The sequence below is a fragment of the Helicoverpa armigera genome, chromosome 16 (genome assembly GCF_030705265.1).
Source record: "Helicoverpa armigera isolate CAAS_96S chromosome 16, ASM3070526v1, whole genome shotgun sequence".
NCBI lineage: Eukaryota > Metazoa > Arthropoda > Insecta > Lepidoptera > Noctuidae > Helicoverpa > Helicoverpa armigera.
In genome coordinates, this window is record NC_087135.1 from 837939 (window position 1) to 860726 (window position 22788).

The window sequence follows — 22788 nt, forward strand, 5'->3', positions numbered from 1 at the left end:
GCCCGTATAAGACCGACAACACGCAGTTATTGATATATCTAAGATATATTTTAAGAAATGCATCTAGATACGACGATCTTTTAAAATACATATCTTTCTATATTTTTATACAGGTGTCTGGCATAACTACAAACAACTCGAACATTAAATAATTCATTGTTAGTTTACAATACATAAGCTTAAAAACAAAAAGCTATCGTTAAAATGAAATTGTTACGTTAGAACGCGGTAACTATGCGAATGTTTTCTTCAGGAAAATAAATAAAAACTCAGTTCTGTCTGTCTGTATGTGTGTGTGTGTGTGTGTGAATAGAAACATTCTGAATGTATTTAGGGGAGGAATTTGTTTATATAAAGCTGTTTAATAGGAATGGAAGATTTCGGTGTAGTAAGCTCCAGGTTTGAATCTGTATGAGTCAAAATTTGAAAGGATAGGATGTGAACTTACTAATTTTTTTTTTTTTTTTTTGGAAATGACAAAACAGACTTTATGGCTGAAAAGAATGTCACGTAAAATGACCGCAAATAAAGTTGGAAAGAGGGCAGGGGACGATGATATATTTTTTAAGGAAGATTAAATCCTATATCTATCGTAAGAATGTAAGATTCTAGTTAGTTAAAACAACTTCACAAAAATATTTCTAACAAATCGTACAATGTAGGTACATGTACCAGGTTATATTCGTCTCTTTTGATGTATTCAAAGGCGACATTTAAAATATGTATTCCACTACCATCCCTTTGAAAATACACTATTAAAATAAAGCATTATAATCCCAAACTGTGACTTATTAAAATAGTTAACAAACTAAGAAGACAAGACTTGAATAATTTCAATGTAATAAGCACGAACTCCTTTTGATATCATAGGAACGGTTCCACTAATATTAGTTCCGGAATTGGGAACAGTTCCTTAAGTACCGGTGAGATTCCTGTACCATCTCTTAAGTACCGGTAAGATACCTGTACCAGTTACTAGAGTACTGGTATCTGGAATTTCAGCTTTATTGAATGTACTCGTATGTATTTCGTGGATGACTGAGCTTTATATTAAGCTAGCTTGCAAGTTGCAAGGATGGGTGCCTTTGATATTAAATGCATGTAATACAAAGGTACACCTTCATGTAGTTTCTAGCAACTAGCTAGCTTTTACCTATGACTTTGCCAGCATTGAATACAATGGATCACAGCGTGTGTTTTGTACCACTGAAAGATAGTGACGGACTTTCAATTAATTAAACTATTTTGTAAATAAAATCTTTGGTGCCGCTTTGAAAAGTTCACCAATAGGAACGCGAAGACTTGATTCATGGAAAGTGTGTAGAAATCCGACTGCCTATGATTTCAAAATTAAAAGTTTAATTTAACAAATTACGATCGTCCGACCTCGGTAATATTATGAAATATCGTAGCGTCCTACAAAAACATATTAAAATAGTTTCAACATTAAATAAAGTCTAAATATAAATTAACATTTCTGTATGAAAATAGAACGTTACAATTTATTAGTAGATATTAAAATAACGACAAGACGACAGATGGTCGGATGCGGGTCGGTTTGTTTGTTAAAGAGATCTTCTACAACTTGTAGAAACCCTGGAAAACTCTTTCATAGTTTGTTTTATTTTATGAAAAGGTAAATTTCTTGAGACTTGAGCGTATATTTCTCACTGGAGTCTAACTTTCAGTCTAAAATTCAGTTTATTTGGTGCAAGCAATAGTAGGTACAGTTTTCAGCATTTTAAAAATAAATATCAATTGTTTGATTGATCGCTCTAATTTCAGTAACTACCTACTGGTACAATTTGAAAAAACCTTCAGTGTTAGATATTCCTTTTATAGTGGAAGGCTGATACGTACCTACTTTTTATCTAGGTGCGCGGACTCGCTACCACGGGACGCGAGTGAAACCTTTGGTAGAAGCTAGTAATATAGAGGTAATATGCCAACAACAAAATGTAATAAATATTTCATAATCAGATCTGAAACTTGAAATACTTATTGAAGAGAAATATAAATGGCGGCGTTACCAAAAGAGCAATTTACATAATTTTCAGCTGAATCTAGAAACTTCGTAAGTGAGCGATCATTTTAGACATTTTACAGCTGATGGCCTAAGTTGTAGAGATGAAATTTAATACAATGGTTATAGGGCTTTTGTAGGCGTTTGTGTTGACAAGATGTCGCCATTATCAAAATTTATTGGAAACGACAAATCATTTTTTTTTGTCTTGAATTAAATATACGCCATAGCCAATCTTTAAAATTATAGATACGTAGATACGGATATCTAGATACTTATACCGCATGCCGTTTATTTGCAGCAAAAAAAACTGTTGTACTGCGTGTACACTTGTTGGCAAAAAAACTGGGCACCTCACAACACCCCCCAATCATTCACTATCTATTCATATGCAACTGCATACATATTACAACCTACATTTATTGCACAAAGTACGTACATACGTTATTGATGTTACCTACTATATCCTTACGTTTCCCCGTTCTATCATGTTCAATGTAAAGCCCAGTGCACATCTTTGTGAGATACCTACAATAGTTTGTTCAACAAACGGTGCACGATGAAAGGAATCGATAGAAAATATTTCCCTGTATCGTTCCTTTTGGGTTAGCATGCTCTGGTTATTTGAACTTTTACTATGGAAAATGTAGGCACGATACAATTATAGTAGGTACTTTACATTGTAAACTAGCGTGTGGTGGTAGAGGTTCGAGTGACAATAAATTAGAATGGTATATTAAAATAATCGAGATTATTAAAAAACCTTTGATAAGATGGAATGTTTGTATGATAAATAAAAATATAAAAAAGAATTGCACACAAAATAAGATTTTTTTCAAGCCATGAAGACGTACATAAGCAACACTCTTGTCTTTTACTTAGTTACAAAACAACTTCTTCCCACCTTTTTTCAATCTCAGAATCCATAATGGTATGGAATAGTCCTAGAACGAGAATACCCGCATATACATACCCATATCTACGCAAATTCTAAAACGATAACCTAAGTATGTAAAACAGTAAGACATTTACATAATTACAGTCCTACAAAGTAATGCTTATTAACAAGTTACTCGTGTATATTAGTCGGGATTTGCTTACCTACTTAATTATAGTTGATAATTTTAATATTAATTGGGTTAGTTTTAATGGCTGTTAGTGTAATACGATTAGTTTAGGAATATCAGCTAAGCTTTCGTTTCATTTCTAATTATAAGAAATATTTATATGGTAATGGGAGTTTGTTAATGGGTAAATATTTACGTATTAGAATTTATAGGACGGCTAGATTAGGTTATTTTTGGAAAAAGCTATCAATGCAAAGGGCCTAAAGGGACTGTTATTTCGGAAACTTTGTGTCTTGCAAAAAGCTTCATCCATTGCGTAGACCAGCATATCAAAAAGCTCGCCAAAAGGCTCTATATTTCTATGACTTTTAATACCTTTTTGCTTGAAAGAAGAGGTACAAGAATACTGTCAATGGTAACATTTATCTATTGGTATATTTCCTAACTAGCTTTAAGACATAACACCACACGTTTCCCTAACTAATTTTATACACGCGTTTACTATGTAAAAATAACACCATTAATCTATATTCCCTTAGCAATAAAAGCAAATGGTTTAAACAAAGATACAAGGGTTAGTAGAGCACTGGTTTACCAACTATTTCTTTAAACAAACATAGGTACACGCAATTTATATGGAGATCTGGAATACAGATGAGGTAAAATGGGTCGGCAAAAAATCACAATCCTTCTCAGTTTCTTACTCTTTTCATAAAAGTAATGACTACCAAAGATGTTCAATGACAGCCACGGCCCACAGTTCAACGAGCCCTCCGAAAGACACAGTCATTGGTATCCAAGATATACTTAAAAAGTGTGATAAGACAGATGAACAGATTTTTTCACATATTCTGTGACATTTCATAAAATGATAGTGACCAAAATTTACTGCACGCATGTGTAATTAAAAACAAACATCCTATATCTAACTGATTAACTGGAGCACAAAATAATGATGACTCACAAACTGCCGAGCAACACCTGTCAAAGTATCATTGTGGCTAATGTACACTGCGTGCCAAAATGTTGACGCCAGTTGAGTATAGCTGTCAATACAAGCCATTATAAATGGGGGAAATCGGGGTGAGAATAGACTAGCCCCGTTTATTTGACGGTCATTGTAACTACATATGTCGTTAAAGATAGTGGCTTCCCTATCCAATTCTAGGCCAATGTATTTTTAAGGTGTATAATGACTGCTGTATAGGTTTTCGACTGTTTGAATTCAAGGTATCAGCCTTTTAAAGTCGTATTGACTTTTAAACTCTATATTTAGGTACCTACTTCAGCAGATATGCGGGATGCTGAACATGAATTCATAAAATAAAATAATCAAAGATTAAGTTTAATCATAGGGAACAAAGTTCAAAAACTTGGTAGAGTCTATAATTATAGGCTCCTTCTATGTACTTTTTGTATCTAGAAGAAAAATTTTCTTCGTTCATTTTGTTAGAGACATTCCGTCAATATCTGAAAAACGTTCCCACTATGACCAACATACATACCTACACATAGTTTTGAGTTTTGTACGTACACAGTGCACAAGCCAACAGACAACCGGATAGATAAACGTAAACATTTTTGTGTGAAGAGTTCCTGCACAGTGTTTCGTCAACGGACGCAGGTAGAAAAAAATATTTATTTTCAAATGATTTTGTTTATACGTACTGGCACTCTCGGGTTTTACGGGCTTTTTGTGTTCAGACGCAGATTTGAGAGGAAACTTTTTGTTTTAATTAAAGAAAGATAAATTGTTCGTTCGGCTAGAGAATTTAGAGTGTTCGAAAAGAAGTTAGTATTTTATTCTTGTGCATGGATAATACACAATGTTACTAGACCTAGAGGTTGAAGTGGGCGAGAGCATACTACATGCATACATAGTTGTTTGGGCTCATAATCAGTATGGAAATTAATGGTAGTCCTCTCATAACAACGATCAGGTATTTAGCCGATGTCAGATCGATTAATTTTTTTTTTGATTGAATTCACGATTTTCTTTAAAAAAATCAACTGGTAGGGCCGACTAGTCTGCAGTACGGTAGTCTTAGGAAATATTTTAATGGTGATAATATGTGTTGCAGTGAATATAATCATATCATTGTACGGGGTTAACCCCTTATGTGTGCTTCATGCTTGCAGTCTTTATTTCGTATGCACATTTGAACATTGCAATATTACCCACGGTGATACTAACATTTAAGTTTACCTTTGGGAAGTTAGGATGCGGTATAATCTTGTTGACTTAGTAATGGCCTGTTATATGTACTTAGTAGTAGTGGCTACAGACAAAGAAAAATAAACAAAGTATACAGTTTATTATTATTTAAATTGCTCGACTATATTTCACAAAAAGTACCTATTAGTAAAGTTAGGGGTATTGGGTTTCTCGGGTAACTGGGTTAAGGGGGTCAGATAAGGCAGTCGCTCCTTGTAAAGCACTGGTTCTCAGCTACATCCGGTAAGACTGGAAGCCGACCCCAACATAGTTGGGAAAAAGGCTCGGAGGATGCTATATTTCACAGAGAAGCGTACTATTCTGTCAACTCCTCGGTAAAAATGATCTCCATATGCAAATAAAACCAGTAACATCGAATATTTTGTCCGGTGTTTAGGTTCGGTCCTTCGAGATGGACCCAAAGCGATTCGGTAATTACTCCATTGGGGCCTAAACCTTTTAGTGGTGATATTGCGATTAATTTTAAATTCCAAACAGGTTGGGTTCCGCACGATTAACACGTCAATTTTACTGTGTTGGAATATGTTGAGTTTCGGGTTAGATTTAACTTGGAAACGAACATAAATATTATTTAAAAGTATTTAGTTAGGTTAGGTTACTTAGTTTATTTTTTATTTTTACAAGAAGTTTGATGTCGATAAAAACTGTTCTGGCTAGGCCTGGGAAATGATTGAAATAATGAATGACAATGACCTTTCACGTTATAATGATTATCTATTGGTGAAGATCGCATAAAAATACGTGCAGTAGTTCTTTCGCGTTTTTCATGAACAGAAAAAAAAAACCTGAGAGAAGACTTTGTTTAAAAATGATTATACATAGGTGCATTAGATAATATAATATTTCACGATGCGCAATATATTTTTCTCTACAGCAGACATTTTTCCACCCTCCTAAATAAGAGTTAACAAATTCGCCGTCAAAAGCAGAAAATTCCTCTTCCTTCAAACATATCTAATTCCACATCATTCTGTACACCCAAAATATATTACGCGAGCTCCAAAAAAACGCCTCGCTAATGTTATTATAACCTAAGTAAAATCCTCATCAAATACTGCTTAGAAAACGAATATCTTACGCGAATTCCTTCAGCGAGAAACGTGGAAAAAATGGGATTTAACAAACCCAAAAGGCTGGCGTTTTGATAAATTTGATTAGTCGCCCAGTGAGACGATGTGGGACACTGCGTGGAAAAAAATGGATCGCCTCGCAGTCTAAATTTGTTATTGGTAAATATTTTATAGCGGATCCCTCAATGTCGACAGAGTGTATTGGATCGATGAATATTTTTATGGATGCTGAAAATATTAAATTGACGCGACCCTAAAGTGGTTCGACCTCTTAGTAAATATTATTTTTCTGGTTAAAAGTGAATAACTCTTACTCGAAGGTATAAAAACTTATGCGCTGTTTTTAAGCTAGATTAAATATTTCGCTACGTTCAAAGGTCCAATTTTCAGATTAAAAGAACCACTGTCTGAACAACCTTAAAAAGCGTTAAAACGTGAAGTATATTTTGTCACGCCTCGCGAGTCACCATTAACGTAAAAATTATCATTGTCTCGTTTTTGGTAGAAAAAGTTGCGTAGACTTGTAGCCCCTTTTCAGGCTCGAATAAGATTTAATCAAATAAACTCAGTTCGCAAATGGGACAAAATGATTATCAAAAGCTTTTAAGGAATAGAGATGTTAGATAAAATAAGTCCCGTATTTTTTTTTTCTAATTTTAATGTTGCAGATTGAAGTAGAGTTATGTATTTGTTTTTGAGTTTTGACAGTTATTAAACCTCCTTGCATCACTAGCTTAAATTCAAAGTACCCGTAGAAAATAGATAACAATTTTAAGATGCCATATTAATTAAAAACTTTACGATTTTGTTCCCATTTCAAATCATTTCATAAATCTCTTTAACGAGGTAATAATATTTTATGACAACCAAGATATCATTGTCAGCCATTTTTATAGACAGCACCTTTTTATTTGATACTCACGTTGTTTGATTTTATGTTCTGAATAAAAATCTCAGAAAATTATATTTTCCCTTGTTTTTCACAATTCGTTTATTTTTGATATATTTATTATATAGGACTATGTAGCTTTGTCCTTATACCATCACCAATAGTAGATAAAGAAATCAAAAGCGTGGTACATTTTCTGCCCGCATAACCGAACAGAAAATAATACGATAACATTCCTAGACTTCGCAAGAATTCGCGTGAAATGATAAAGACTAAATCCATTGTTTCTCTTTCATTCCACCGTAGTAAATATTTCTTTCTTTCCTCGATAAAATAATCACTCGTGCGGAATGGACGATTAAGGTACCTTTAGAGTACGCGCAAACTGGAGACTAAACAGGTGGCCGACAGATAACTCGCTGGTTAGCAACAATATTTTTTAAAGGAAAACCTTAATTCGAATCAAGATTTTCAGTTGGTCTGATGCCGGCAAAACACCTGATCTTTGTAATGTATGGACTGCCACATACTATTTTATTCATCTTCATACTGATTTTATGAGCTCAAACAAACTATCGGCCGACTGAAAGTTTGTAGTATGCGCATACTCTTAGGTACGTACCTTGTATTTTCCTTATGGAAACGAAATATACCGGTTTATAAAGATTGTAATGTTAGATGATTATGTACTTGTAATACAACAATTAAGATGCTGTTGTTTTGTCATTAATTCAGTTGTTAAATGACATTCATTGGCGATCATGCAGTATTGGGTAGGTACCGAATAATTTATGAATTGTGACTTTGTTGTATGCATTATTATATGCTTAGGTGTTAAAAACATCGTTTACATTTTAGTATCTACTTTATTATAGGTATTAATGTTGAACATGTAAAATTCAAGGATGAAATAAAGCACCTTATAAGTACTTTAGTGTGTCATCAATGTTCTACTAATAATAATAATGGCAACCGAGGTCAATTTCGGCCTCGGTGGCTGTTTTCATGTAAGAAGATCAGCCAGCTGCACAGCTCCACACACACATATTATAATGCGCAAGCATTTGCCACTGCCACTAAGTACCACTAGCACGTCGTCTATATAAAATTCTATAAAACTATTTTCGCTTTCAAAAATGACATACAGAATCCCAAAACCATTCCTACTTAGGTATTCTAACCATGCAAAATACATGCAAACCTAACAGTTACCTACCTGTAAATCCTCGTTTTACAAGATACGGCATTAAAACAACCCCACTTATTTACCATACAAAACACATACCTAACAGGTACTTACAAAAAACCCCCAGTCACCCACAACGAGCATCCGATCAAAGCGCCACACTGTAACAGATGTTCCGTACTGCACCTTGACCCAGTTTCTGACGGCTCGATCCCCTGAAGGTTGGGAGACAATGTCTGTTGTGAGGGGGGGTGAATATGAAGTGGTTGAAGTTGATAGTAAAAGTGCATGAGGTGTGTTGTGTGAATTCATAATTGAATAAAAAAATGCAAAAGATGTAACTTTTTATGATACTTGCTGAAAAGAAAAAAAAGGAAAATATGTACCTGCCTACTTATTTAAAGGCTCGAACTAATACAATAGATTAAGTTTAGGGTCGTCTTTGATAGTCGGCTGAAAAACAGCTTTAATATAACAGCAGCACCACTAGTGCTGTAATTAAAGCGTGATTTTAGGTACTTAGTTTCTTCATATTATAAGAACATTTGCGGAAAAGCCATTTGATAGTCATCGAATCAACAAATCTTAAAGTCAACAAAGTCATAATCATGTCAACAACCTCATCATGGACTATCATATGTGTCTAGACAAAAATATCTGTACTGGATAATATGCACTACGACTGTGCTACAAGTGAGCATAATAAATATCATCATCATCATCATCTCAGCCATAGGACGTCCACTGCTGAACATAGGCCTCCCCCTTTGATCTCCACAGATACCTGTTGGAAGCGCTACAAAGATAATACTTACAGGGTTTTTATCCAACTTTCATCTCGCACCTTTCTCACGATTTTTCCCTCCATCCGTCCAGTTCCGACGGTAACATAAACTAAGTTTTCACAGCAAACAGACGGAATATCAATAGTTGCTTGGTGTACAACTAAATCTAATTTGTCACGGACTCGCGGCTGAGACCCGTGTAACAATGTCAGATACTAGGCTTTTGCTCTCTTGTATGGAGTGTTAGTGGTTTTAATGTTGAGAGCTTTATTCGGTGTCAGTACAGGTACTTGGTATGCTTTGTAGATTTTTATATATTAAGCTAAATTTTAACTGTAATTAGCATGCACACTATCTTGGCAATCTATAAATTCCTTACAACGCGGATGAACCGTGTACGTGTAGTCGGAGGCCGGTGAGTGTGACAACCAGTCTTACCTAAGGGTATTGGGTTTCCCGAGTAACTAAGTTGAGGAGGTCAATAGGCAGTCGCTCTTTGTAAAACACTGGCACTCAGCTGCATCCGCTAAGACTGGAAGCCGACTTCAACACAGAAGGGAAAGAACCTAGGCAAATGATTTTACCAGCGGACGACAGTAAATTGAAGCAATATTTTTACGCAAAATCCTCAGTATCAAACCTACTCCCATATTTTTCTCATGAACATCAGTCTTAACTAAAACAAAACAACATGAACAGGATTCCATTTCCTCGAGCATTCCATTGTGATGGACACGGCAGTAGTCTCTCAATTATCATGTACAAACACTGACTGGGAAACAACAGCTGTAGTACCAACAATGTCAGACTATGCAGAATATTCTATGTACAAATGTACTTACTTACTTAGTGGTACATGGTCCATCTGGTAGAGAATCTGGGAATTTTAGATTTTGTTTTGTTGGTGGAAAATAGTGTAGATTGTAACTGTATTTTTTTACCCAACTACGTGAAGGTGGGTTATTACTAGCTGTTTTCAGTAGTGTTCAAAGGGAATTTTCCTAATAATCATATTTCGTGACATTTTTATTATCCCTATTTAAAATCAATAGGGAGGGAATTATTCTTATTTGATTAAACTTCAAAGATACCAAATATCACATGTTACAATGTTTACTATACCCTTGTTTGCAAAGTCAACTACTAGCACCGATTTTGCCAAATTGGCTTACGTGATATTAATATAATCATATAAGCTTATCAACTCAATTAAAACTGAAATCTACTTATAGTAAATATTGTAAGCTCACAAATAATAATAATCACATTATGTACTACTGTCTACTATCCTTTGACTCATTCAATTACGGCCATTCCCTGTTCTCCACTCCATCCATATGTGGTTTTGCTAATATGAATTTGACATTAGTCCCATACAAGTAATGTCAATTTTTTTTCTCTAGTCATGAAAACAAAAGATAGTTAGGATATTGGAAGCGGCCATTAATGAATATAAACAAAAGATAAGCAAAGGAACCTCAAATACTTCTCAAATTATGCTTAAATAGTTCTATTTGAGTCTATGAAAGCAAAATCCTCGAGTTTGACTCCCGGCCACATTTTCCCGCGTTACGTCAATCGTTTAAGTGTGTGTGCGAGGGAGAGAGAAGTACAAAATGGTTCATGCCAGAGCGAGGCGGAGGGTCAAAGCCTTTTCAAAGAGTACTCACCGCTAGCGAGCATTTTGTAGGTAATACTTTTTTGCCTCTGAGAGGAAAAGTAATTTTAATACTTTTTTTTTGTTTCAGATTGTGCATTGCGTATCAAGATTGACAATGTAAGTAATTAAAATAAAAACATGACAAATGAATTACTATCAGTTTACGTATGATTAAGTAAAGATTGTTATGTCTAGTATCTGTGAAGCAATAAATCGTTCATGGCGTACCTAGGTAAAAATATTCATGCATTGTATTTTATGCAGTAACAAATAAAAAAAATATCAGTTAGAAATATATAAGAAAAACACATGAATTTATGAATGGAATCTTCCACCAATGTGTGAATAGTTTACAAGACACGTCGTTATTTAAGCCACACATCAGCACCACAGCAATAAAATACTATTCTAAACAAATTATAACCCATTGTTTTTATCGCTTCGATAATAAATCAAACTAACACACCACGAGTTACAAACAGGAAAAAAGTGAAACAAAGCAGATATAATAGACTAATTACTAAACATTTTACGGTTAATTAAGACTTGGGTGATTAACGATGCTAAGATCAGTCGTTAAAATAAATTTATAATCCATTGTTTTAGAGCTAAGAAAAAGAAAATGGTGTAAGTAAGGAAATAATTTGTTTATATGAGTTTATTGACTTACACCAGTTTTTATGTTTAGTCGTAAACGTCGTGTGAAATTATTTTAATTACTGCTCTGTGTTAGTTGATTGTTAAAACGAGTCGTTCAATGTGTCTTTTATGCTTAGTATACAGCCCACACGCAAACGTTACTTTTGTATATTATTTTAATTAATAAAATAATATTACGAGGACAACATCATACATTATACTACAAAAGACACGCATAGAACAAGCTACAGTTACGTTTAGTAGGCATAATTGTCAAAATTAACATAATGTCGAGTCTGCGAGCCGCCCTATCATCTATGGTTATCAGTCTGTAGAGCCAGTCTGTGTCGACGCGCCTCCGAGGTCGCATTCAGTGGCTGAAAATCTGAAAACGCGCTGAAAATACGTTCAAAATATATTGTTCATTCTGTGAAATAGTGTGTGTAATCAATCTGGATATTTTTTTCAGACGTAAGTTGAGCATACTTTGTTTTATTTTGTATTTTGTAGAGCATAGATTTTCAGAATCGTCTTTCATAATTTTAAGTGAATAAGAATTGAGGTTGGGAGCCTAAAGTAATGTGAGTATTTTGTGGATACGATTGTCAATAAGATAAAACAATAATTAATAATTTATCATTTGTTTTTCTTTGTATTAATATTGAAACCAATCTCGTTATTTTTTTTATATCTATTGCGCGCGGGTTTCGATATAAAAATGGGGTTATTTTTCTCCAGTTTATGACGTCACGTGAATATAAAATGCTCCTTTATTATTCAGGATCTATCCAGCTCGCGTATTGGCAGTAAAAAGAGATGCTTCTATGTCATATTTTATCTGATTTTTCAAAGAAATTTTAGATATCTTTGGTAGTTAATTTGAAAATTCTCTATTTTTTATTGTGTTACTTATTCAGTTTCTAATTAATATCTATAGCTTTTATTCTGAGGACAAATCAAAAAACTAGATATTACGATCTGATCATTAAATATTTTCATAAAAAACAAAACAAAACAAAAGTACATAATATTTTCCTTGGCGTCAAAGATGTTGTTCTTCTTTTCATTACCCTATAATGCTATACATAGACTTAGCCCTAATTCCAGTCTACTCGGACGCAACAGTGTAACAGAGTTTCACATGGAGCGACTGCCTAACTGACCCTCTCAACTCAGTTACTTAAGCGACCTGGTAACCTTTGTTAACACTAGTCATCAGGCTTTGGACTACTCATAATCACAGCAGAAGATCCACAAGTGACAGCCGCTATCCACAATTTAATGTTCCTTCCAAAATATGAAGGATATCAGTAAGAAAATGATGGTTATCCATCTATTCCCATCCATCCCCAAAGGGTTGCTTAATCTATGATCAACCCATATGGTTGTTACTTAGCCACTAGCTAAGTTTTACAAGACTATTATCATGATTAATTTATTTCTTTATGGAACCAAGAAGATTTCTCAGTCTTTTCAATTAGAAGCCATGTATTTATAAACGTAATGCATATGGGAACAACTCAAGCTTTTATTATGGTCGTTTATTGTATTATTTTATATCTCACTAGCAGTTTCACGCCATCTGACGACAGCCCTCAGGGAAATCAAGTTTTTATAGCATTATGTTTTCCGTATTGCTTGTTATGACCTGGATTCCTCACAATGAAGGGATATTTGTAATCTCATATTGGGACAATTAATACGTTCCACCAATATTTTAAGAGCACTTATAGGACATAACCATACCAGTGTAGATCCCGCTTGTCATTTGTTTTGTAATGTACATCTTTGGCAGTCATTACGGGTAGTCAGAAGCCAGAATATCTGACAACTAAAACAATCAATCGGTATCGTATTGACCGGGTAACTGAATTGAAGGGTTCAGATAGGTTTTTGCTCCATATTAACCACTGGTACTCAGCTGGAAAAACTTGGGCAGATAAAGCATATATTATGATTGATTGAGAGAACAAAAAATATTAACCTTGTTGTCAAAACCTGCGTAGTCCTGGCTGTCAAATACACTGGGTGATGTATTTAATTGAGTTAAAGCTGCTTGACTAAATAGAGTTTTTCGTTTTACGGAACCCTACAAGATTGCCGTTTATATTCGTACACTAACAAGATACCTTTAAAGACATTATGCTGATGGTCAAAGTATTAATTCGGTTGTTGGACTTTCAAATTTTATTATAATGTTGCACTTATGACGTCAGAGGTTCCCGTATGTCTGATGTTTCTCACGGTGCAAGAACATTAAGATTTTATAGTATTTGTTTTGATACCTACTTCTTGAATCCGCCTTTTTATTACAATCTTATCGAAGTAGGTATATTGTGGGTATCCTGGGTAATCAGGTGTTGATTGGTTTAGAGTTTTATCAGGATATAGGAAAGTAGGTACCAAAATCAGAACTTAGCCATTATTATTACCTACTCAATACTGAAGTATTTATTACTATAATTTACATAGCTGATCTCCTTCGAGAACAAGAAGAGAGAGAAAAAGATGAGATTCCACCGGTGAGCGGTATAGTGACACACAGAAATCTTTCTTTTGGTCTATCACTGTAACGAAAAGTAAGAAATTGCCTGTGAGCATTTCGAAATTGCATCCTTTGTGCGCAAACACATACTAGCAGTAGACTCGCATAGACATTATATATTCGCGAATATTTCTGGTGGAATTTCGCCACAAGAAATCTTCCCCTTAAAAACCAAACATACAATTTACCTCCCCATACCACCATAATAAGGCCCTTCACATGATCAATATGTATTTTTCCATCGAGTTACACGTACACAAGTTCCGTACATTTGAATGATACTTTCGTTAAGTATTTGTGATCCTTTGACAAATAAACAGAACCCGATCGGTGGCCCCTGTTGCTATGGCAACCATGTTTTTGGTTACACGTATATATTTGTATACAAGTGTATACTTGCTTGCCTACATATGGCTTGTTGGTTTGCAAAGGGTAATTTTTGCAGCTAGTCAACCGGGAAGTGTATTTGTTGGTTTTGAGTATACAGTATTTTTTATATTGGGAAGGTAAATAGACACATGAGGTGTTTACCGTAAATGTAAAAAATATATTCTTAACATTACATCATGTAAAAATATCACTATAGTATAAAAGTATAGTCACTCAATTTTCTTTATTCGAATATTATATACGCGATAACAAAAATCTGTTTAAAGTGCTTAAAATTAGGTATAAAAATATTTTGTCCTCTGTGGGCATACCTTACCTAATCAGTATACATAACGTCCTACCTAGGTAAAGTCAAATCTGAAAGGAAGGATACAAAACAAAAACACCTAAACGAAGTTTTAAAATACTTACATAGATATACAAAATCACGATAATCTCAACTCAAGAAGGGTTGCCGCACTCAAAACTTTGTCGTCTGTAGTTCCGTTCCAAACGTTCGATGCTCCGGTTTCAAGTTTCTCTCAGATCGTTTTATTTGAAAACAATAATAAAGTTTTTGAACAGATTTTCATTTCAAATGAATGCTGTATTTTAAGTTTTTGATGTCATCATCTGCCTAGCCTTAACTATGTATATTGCGGTCGGCTTTCAGTCTAACCCAATGCAGCTAAGTGCGAGTACATAGATAGATTACCTATTTTACCTTCTCAAAACCCAGTCACATAGGCAACCCGATACCCCTTGGCAAGAATGGATGTCAGATTTTCTGGCTCATGAGGACCCTCAAAGTTGTGTCAAATGACAGCCAGGAATTAAAGTCGCTTCAAAATATATGCATACGCCATGCCACCAATAAGCAACGGTCTTAACAGATTGTGCCCATAGACCTAGGAAAATACACAGTTGTTCGTAGTATATTTACCGCGTTTACGACACGACAGCCCAACGCAAATGAAATCATTATGCAAATACGCGCCTTGTGTCGTCTTTACGAGACGGTTTATAGTCAAAACAGCGGTTAGTGGTAGATACTTAATGCCGAGGATGGAATGCATGGTTTTCCATGGAGTTTTTAGGTTATAATATAAAACTTTTTGGGAGAAAATACTCCATATTGCACGAGTTACTATAAAATCTTTAACATTTTGGGCGAAACATAGGCTTGGCTCAATCTAAGATTCAGCACAATACCTGCGCAATAATTACGTAAGACATACTAATATTTGACTCAAAAACGGCAAAATTATTTGAATGATATGTTTGTAATGATTTTGTAAATTTTGAACATTACGAAGTCACTACCCACTGGTAGCTAATTTCGGAGTAGCAAAGATATTTAACTAAAACTATACTCAAATTCATTTTCGATTTATCGGAATCTCTCAGCCATTCGCTTTACTTCGCCACAATTATTCAGTAGCTGTCAAAAACAATCCAACTGACTCCATTATCTCTGCTAAGAACTGATAAGTAGAATGTGAGCCATCCGAATATTCAATCCGCAAAACGTCTCTTTGACATTGCCATTTCTATTTGTACCACGATCTGTGGTAAATGACGAGACTATTATGAGTACCTACTGAAATTGAATATACCTTTAAACAAATAACCGCCATGTACTGGGTGTCCCATAAGTCCTTTGAAATCTAAATTTCGAATAAAATTTAAATGGCGCGCGGGAATGGCATGCGGGGTGCGGGGATAGCATCAACGGTCTTTCGGAATTCATTCACCATGGAAAGTTTTATCGGAGCAGACCGTGGTTTTTGTGTGCTTGAGTTTTATCACAACAATGATTCGGCCACCATTGCGCGGCGTAAATTTAGAGAGTATTGCAATTTGCGCACGTTAAATGACTGTCCCAGTGTTCAAACGGTTAAAAATTGGGTTCAACAGTTCGAGGTGACTGGATCTACAATTTTAATTTGTTGAATAAACAACGATCGGGCCGCCTAAGGACATCACGGACGGAAGACAACATCGACGTAGTGCAAGAGTCAGTTCGTGAAAATCCCACTCAATCCATTCGTAAGCGTTCCAATGCATTAAATACACCCAGATCGACGTTACAGTTCATTTTAAAGAAAGATAAGAAATTACCTTCCATAAAAAATTCAGTTAATACAGGAATTAAAAGATACGCCGCGCAATGGTGGCCGAATCATTGTTGTGATAAAACTCCCGCACACAAAAACCACGGTCCGCTCCGGTAAAACTTTCCATGGTGAATGAATTTCCAAAGACCGTTGATGCTATCCCCGCACCCCGCATGCTATTTCCGCGCGCCATTTAAATTTTATTCGAAATTTAGATTTCAAAGGACTTATGGGACACCCAGTATATCTACTGTAGGTATTAAGATTTAAATATGTATTTACTTTTTCATTTTTGGATTATTTTCCTTCGTAGATTTAGCAAATAGCCGTTTAAGAGCACAGACAGTCATGCACGTATACAGACATCCGTCTTTATATCATACTTCTTTTAATATTAACCATGTTTTGCGAATAGCCCAAAATCAAACAACATTAAAATAATTAATTAATTTATCGACATTGAATATGGAATATCGATAATAATATTCCCCACACTGGAGCTGTCAAAATGGATGTCACTTAACCATTCAAGTGTCGCTGGCCAGTCCCTCACACCAATTGGCGCCAAATTTGACGTTTAATCAGGACTACTCAAGAGCCCACGCAAAAACGTAGACCAATCAACGCTTGAGCATTTTTTGTACTCATTTAGGGGTCTGGACTTTTCGGAACACTTTTATGGCATTTTTTTTTCAGTAAAGACTGTTTCATTATCTAGGTTTTTGTTGAGAGAATAGGGTTCTAGACTAATTGGTTTTGTAATGGGCCTTTTTAATTATGTTTTTGCTGTGTTTCAACTCAGCCTTTCTCTCGCGAGTACCAGAAAACAGAAACAGTCATGACTACATGGTCCGCGCCAGAAGCTTGTTTCATATTTCCGAAGCCATAGGGATGATATTTTTAGGTTTTTATATAAATAAAAAATTTGCAACACGTTAAATCTATGTACATACATATGTACATGTATACGCAAATAGTTGCGACACAGAAATAGATGACTTAAAAACAAAAACTAAATAAAAATAACTAAACTAACCAAATGTATTTGCATCCCAACAAATCCAATAGCAAATCCAAATCTCATACCGCAATCAATACATTCAGTTTGCATAAAAAATCTCCGCCGCGTACACTTTGAAAAACTATTTCACAAATACACATTTGTTTTTCATCCTTGTTCGTCCATTTTTATCGAAATAACTAACTTTTTTGGCATGGAAAACTCGCTGTTGTGCTAACTGGGAATTTTATACGTCAGCGTGCAAGCTAAATACAAAAGCATATTTTTTTCTATTTTTCTTTTTTGTTCCTGTTACTCGTATTTTGTTTTCCACGAAAAATAAAGCGAATAAGCGAAATAATTTTGCATTCGAATTGTTGCAATTAGGAGTTCAAAATGCTGGTGATATGCAAATATACAATTCACAAAAGCATTATCCTTGTTTTTTGGTGACTGTTCAGTTAAACGCAAATAAGCGAAGTAAATAAAGAAGAGAGACTTTATATTTGTAAATGCAATTTGCATTGAAGAATAAAAGGTTAAATATACTTACTTAAAATATACTTACTTACGTATTTTTATACTTATATTGCTTCATATTTCGCAATCCAGCCAATAATTTCAGCATAATTTTCCCACATTCTAACAGTCAAAACATGAAGCTCGTGTTAACACGGCCTTGATAACATATTGACTGAATAAATCGTCAGTTTCATCACTATTGTACACAGTAACTAACGCAATATTATAAACAGAACTATTGATTGAAACTTCACATGCTTGTTACTAAGTTTTAAGAAAAAAATAACATTTTAATACTTTATGAAAGAATGGGAACGACCAGTCTTAGTTGGTCTTTTAATATGACGCTGGATGAGAACAGAACATGGAGAACAAAATGAATAGAGATGTCATAACACAAAATCTCAGAAGAAAGTAACGCGCCAAAACGCAGGTGTTTGGGGGACGAGGAACGTTACTAGCTACTCCCTTATATGTCTTCTATAGAACCCACGCACATAGGGGTATTTTGCATTTTTAGCCGGGCGAAACTATTAGTGCGGGTTTTTCTGCTGTAACGTAGATAGGACTTACTAATATTTACAGAAAACCATTGAGAAAGCCTTAATTCAAAAATGAGTATTATGGGCTGATACGATGATAAAATAAAGGAATATTCATGATTTGGAGAAGGTTATATTAACTAACTAATTAGATAAAAATCATGTTGAACAGGTATTCTCTACTTAAATGTTTGTAGTTAGAGCTCCCTGGTATGCCTAAAACAATAAATAAGCGTGTTAAAAAGAAAACATTTAATAATTTGCTTGAAAATAATGGTTAATTGTTTTTAGTCTACACCAGCAGTAACGTCTAAGTTCTGTCAAAAGTAGCAAAAAGTAGCACCTAATGTGTGTAATGTCTATCATCTGACAGTGTTTGTAATACGTTACAACAGAAATCATTAGCCGGAAGTACTCGGAAGGTAACTATATTCACTGTGAAAAGTACAAATTCATTAAAAAACGGTTCAAACATTTTGAACTTTAAGAATTGATTTTGAACCTTAAAAAATACACGTAAACATTATTAAATCCTAACAAATAAAACTGTTCTTATCTGTATTATGATAATCCTTAGTAGTTTTGGTTAAATAGCTCACAATAAAAAAGTTCTGAGGTTTCAAATACGGTACGTTTTTAATGTGCCAGAAACTGACGCGAGTGCATGTCACAATGATCAAGTTCCGAGAGGTTTGTGGCTGGATGACGTGGGAGTAGGAGCCTGAAAATGGTCGGATTTTGTTCAGTAGTTACCTGGCTTTCTAACAAGCATAAAAATTTTATTTTCTGTAGAAGTTTGTTTTTCTAGTTTCGCCCGGCTAGAAATGCAAAATACCCCTATGTGCCACGTAGGTACTATTTCAAAATAAAATCACCAATCAATCAACACTAATCTTTGACAGATTAGTTTTGTTTTGACATGGAAACCGAATGCCTTGTTAATTCTAGTAGCTCACTCGTACCGTACGTCACTTGACCTACAAGAAGGCAACTGACATACCTTCCATAATGCATCTCCGCTATTTTTCCTTTCTCCGTAGAACAAAATGAAAAAATCTATAGAATGTTCTACGTTTGACTTTAGTTGTAGTGGAAAAATTTTACACAATTACCTTAGCCATCACTTTACCAATCACAGTTACCATGACATAACTTTTAAGCAAATTGTTGAGAAAATTGGCAGTACAAAATTAGATAGTAATTCTATAATAGTTCTGTTGTTAGGTAGTAGTTCTGGTACAACAAAAGAGGACATTGTGAAGGGTATTGACACCTTACTTAGTTTAAACATTGGAAAGTTAATGTTATGTGCTTTCCCTTATTCTGATAGTTTTTCAGAATACCAAAATAAGTGTATATTTAATTTAAATAATACATTACACATGTTGACATGTTGTCATAGTGACAAACTTTTATTTTTTGATACTAATAAGTTTATTAGTGATTTTACTTTGATTAAGGGAGCTATATCTGTTCCTGGTAGTTGTAGACATACTATTGCTATGTTGATAGCATATAATATTGACAATATTATATCTAATATAATGAAATGTAGGTTAGGGGACGAGGGTATGCTGTATAGTTATACTAACAGCACACTGATAGATTGTTGTATGATGACGTCATGTACGAAGGGGGGTCCACAAATACTATCTACCACCACTACCACCACCACCACCAATATGTTAGAACATTCTAATCATATTGAACACGCCGGTGGCATAGATTCTTCTATGCAAGTTATATCATTTGTGGAGAAAACTCCTGATATAAATAATTTAAACTAATTATTAAGACAACAGAAGATATTCCAGTATTTAATAATTTTAAAGATAGAAGCAAGTTATCTTCTGGCGACTTAGTTAATTACAAAAATCACAGAAATGAGCAACATATTTTAAAACTTTTCAATCAAAATATTCAGAGTTGCTCTTCTAAACTTCTTGAAATAGAATTAGTATTAGAACAAACCAAGTTTGATGTAATTTGTATTACAGAACATTGGCTGAAAGATTATCAAGTAGAATCTATAAATTTTGAGAATTATTGTGTAGCTAGTTACTTTAGCCGGAAATCCATGATACATGGTGGCTCCCTAATATTAGTCAAAAATCATATTAAATATAAAGTAAGAAAAGATATAGTTGATATGTCAGTGGAACATAATATTGAATTGTCCTGTGTTGAGCTAGATAAGCATGTGATAGTGTGTGTCTACAGACCACCGCAACACCAGAATCTTTGTGTATTTGACTCTGTCATGGAAGATGTCTTGAAAAAAGTCAGTAGCAGTAGTAAATCAGTCATCATATGTGGTGATTTCAATATTAATATTTTAGAAAATAATATTATAAGTTCGAGTTTTTTAAATCTTTTCAAATCATTTAATTTGCATAACGTTTTTGAAGAACCTACTAGGGTAACACCAACTACTGCTACTTGTATAGACAATATTTTTTGCAGCTGTGAGTACCTGCATAAGTCCATAGTGAATTACTTGCCATCTGATCACAGTGGACAAGTGATCACTTTCCACACTTACTCCACCAGAGAAAACAAAAATAAATTTTAGAGAATATACTTCAAAAAAAATCGATAAACTAAATCAGACTCTAGCTGATAAACTGTGTGTACATAGCTTCAATCTTAAAAATCCAAGTGATATTTATGCCGATTTTTTCTCTGTATTAAACGACCAATTCAACTTAGCTTTTCCAGTCAAAACTAAAATTATTAAATCTAAGTTCTTATTTAGTGACTGGGCAACCCCGGGTATTCGTAAAAGTAGAGAAAAGCTGTTTGAACTTTATGGTTTAAAGCCTTATAACGTCGATCCAAGTTTCCGTGACCACGTCTCAAAATATTCAAAAATATTTAAAACCGTTTGTAAACAGGCAAAATCTATTCATATTAGAAATAAAATAAAATATGCTGATGATAAAATAAAAACTACTTGGACAGTAATTAATAACGAAACAGGGAGACGAAAAGTTCGAAAAACTGATTTAAGTCTAGAAACTGATAAAGGTCCCATCAGCAGTAACCTTGAAGTAGCTCAAGAGTTTGAAGCATTCTTCACTAAAATACCTTTCGAGACGACAAAAGCACTAAATTCTTCCACCACCGTGTCTATCGATCTACTCAAAAAACATGTTAAACCATGCTCTTTACTATTTAAATTTCAACATACCAGCCCCGAGGCTATTATTAAAGCCTTTAAAGATCTTAAAATAAAATCAACAGAAGATCTGTGGGTATGTCTGTCAAGGTATGTAGGTCAATTATTGAAACAATTGCACCTTATTTAACTTACATATTTAATGTTAGCGTAGACCAAGGCGTGTTTCCTGACTTAATGAAACACAGCAAAGTAGTTCCTTTATTCAAATCGGGAAATAGTAAGGAATCGAATAACTACAGACCCGTTTCTGTCTTACCGGTTCTCAGCAAGGTATTTGAAAAGTTGATGCTTGAACAGATGTTGCGCCATTTCAATAAAAACTCCATCTTTCACAAAGAACAATACGGTTTCACTAAAGGTCGCTGTACAACCGATGCTGGTGTAACTTTGATCAAGCACATCTTTAAGGCTTGGGAGGAAGCTGAAGACTCTATTGGAATCTTCTGCGATCTCTCAAAAGCGTTTGACTGTGTAAATCACGAAACGCTTTTGCGAAAGCTAGAGCATTACGGAATAAGAGATACTCTCCAGCTGTTAAAATCATATCTAAATGGTCGGCAACTTAAAGTTCAAGTAAACGGCGTAAATTCACGAGGTTCAGTGATGGCAATGGGCGTACCACAAGGTTCTATATTAGGTCCGTTCCTCTTTTTAGTTTACATAAATGATTTGCCCTACTTATTTGATAATCAACCTAAAATGGTGTTGTTTGCCGATGACACTTCTCTTATTTTTAATATTGATCGACGTAGACGTACCTTAGACGACGTAAACAATTCCATTCTCCAGGTTCAAAATTGGTTCAACGCAAATAACTTGGCTCTTAATGAAAAAAAAACAAAATGCATTCGATTTTCATTGCCAAATGTAAAAGTAGTGAATGTGACATTATACTTAATAGTGAAAAACTAGAATTTATAAATCAAACAGTTTTCCTGGGAATCACTCTTGACAAAA

The 22788-nt window shown here is 34.4% G+C and overlaps 1 protein-coding gene across 2 annotated transcripts in view; it reads left to right on the forward strand.

Annotated features, from left to right (window-relative positions):
* LOC110369835 (neuroglobin) overlaps positions 1-22788 on the forward strand; it is a 100233-nt gene that overhangs the window by 21788 nt on the left and 55657 nt on the right. Inside the window, exon 2 of one of the 2 annotated variants that reach the window (XM_021325402.3) lies at positions 11005-11033. The gene's annotated coding sequence lies outside the window, so the exon portion shown is untranslated. Of the gene's footprint in view, positions 1-11004; positions 11034-11873; positions 12027-22788 lie in introns of those variants that run through there. The other variant, XM_064038632.1, reaches the window with a different exon arrangement.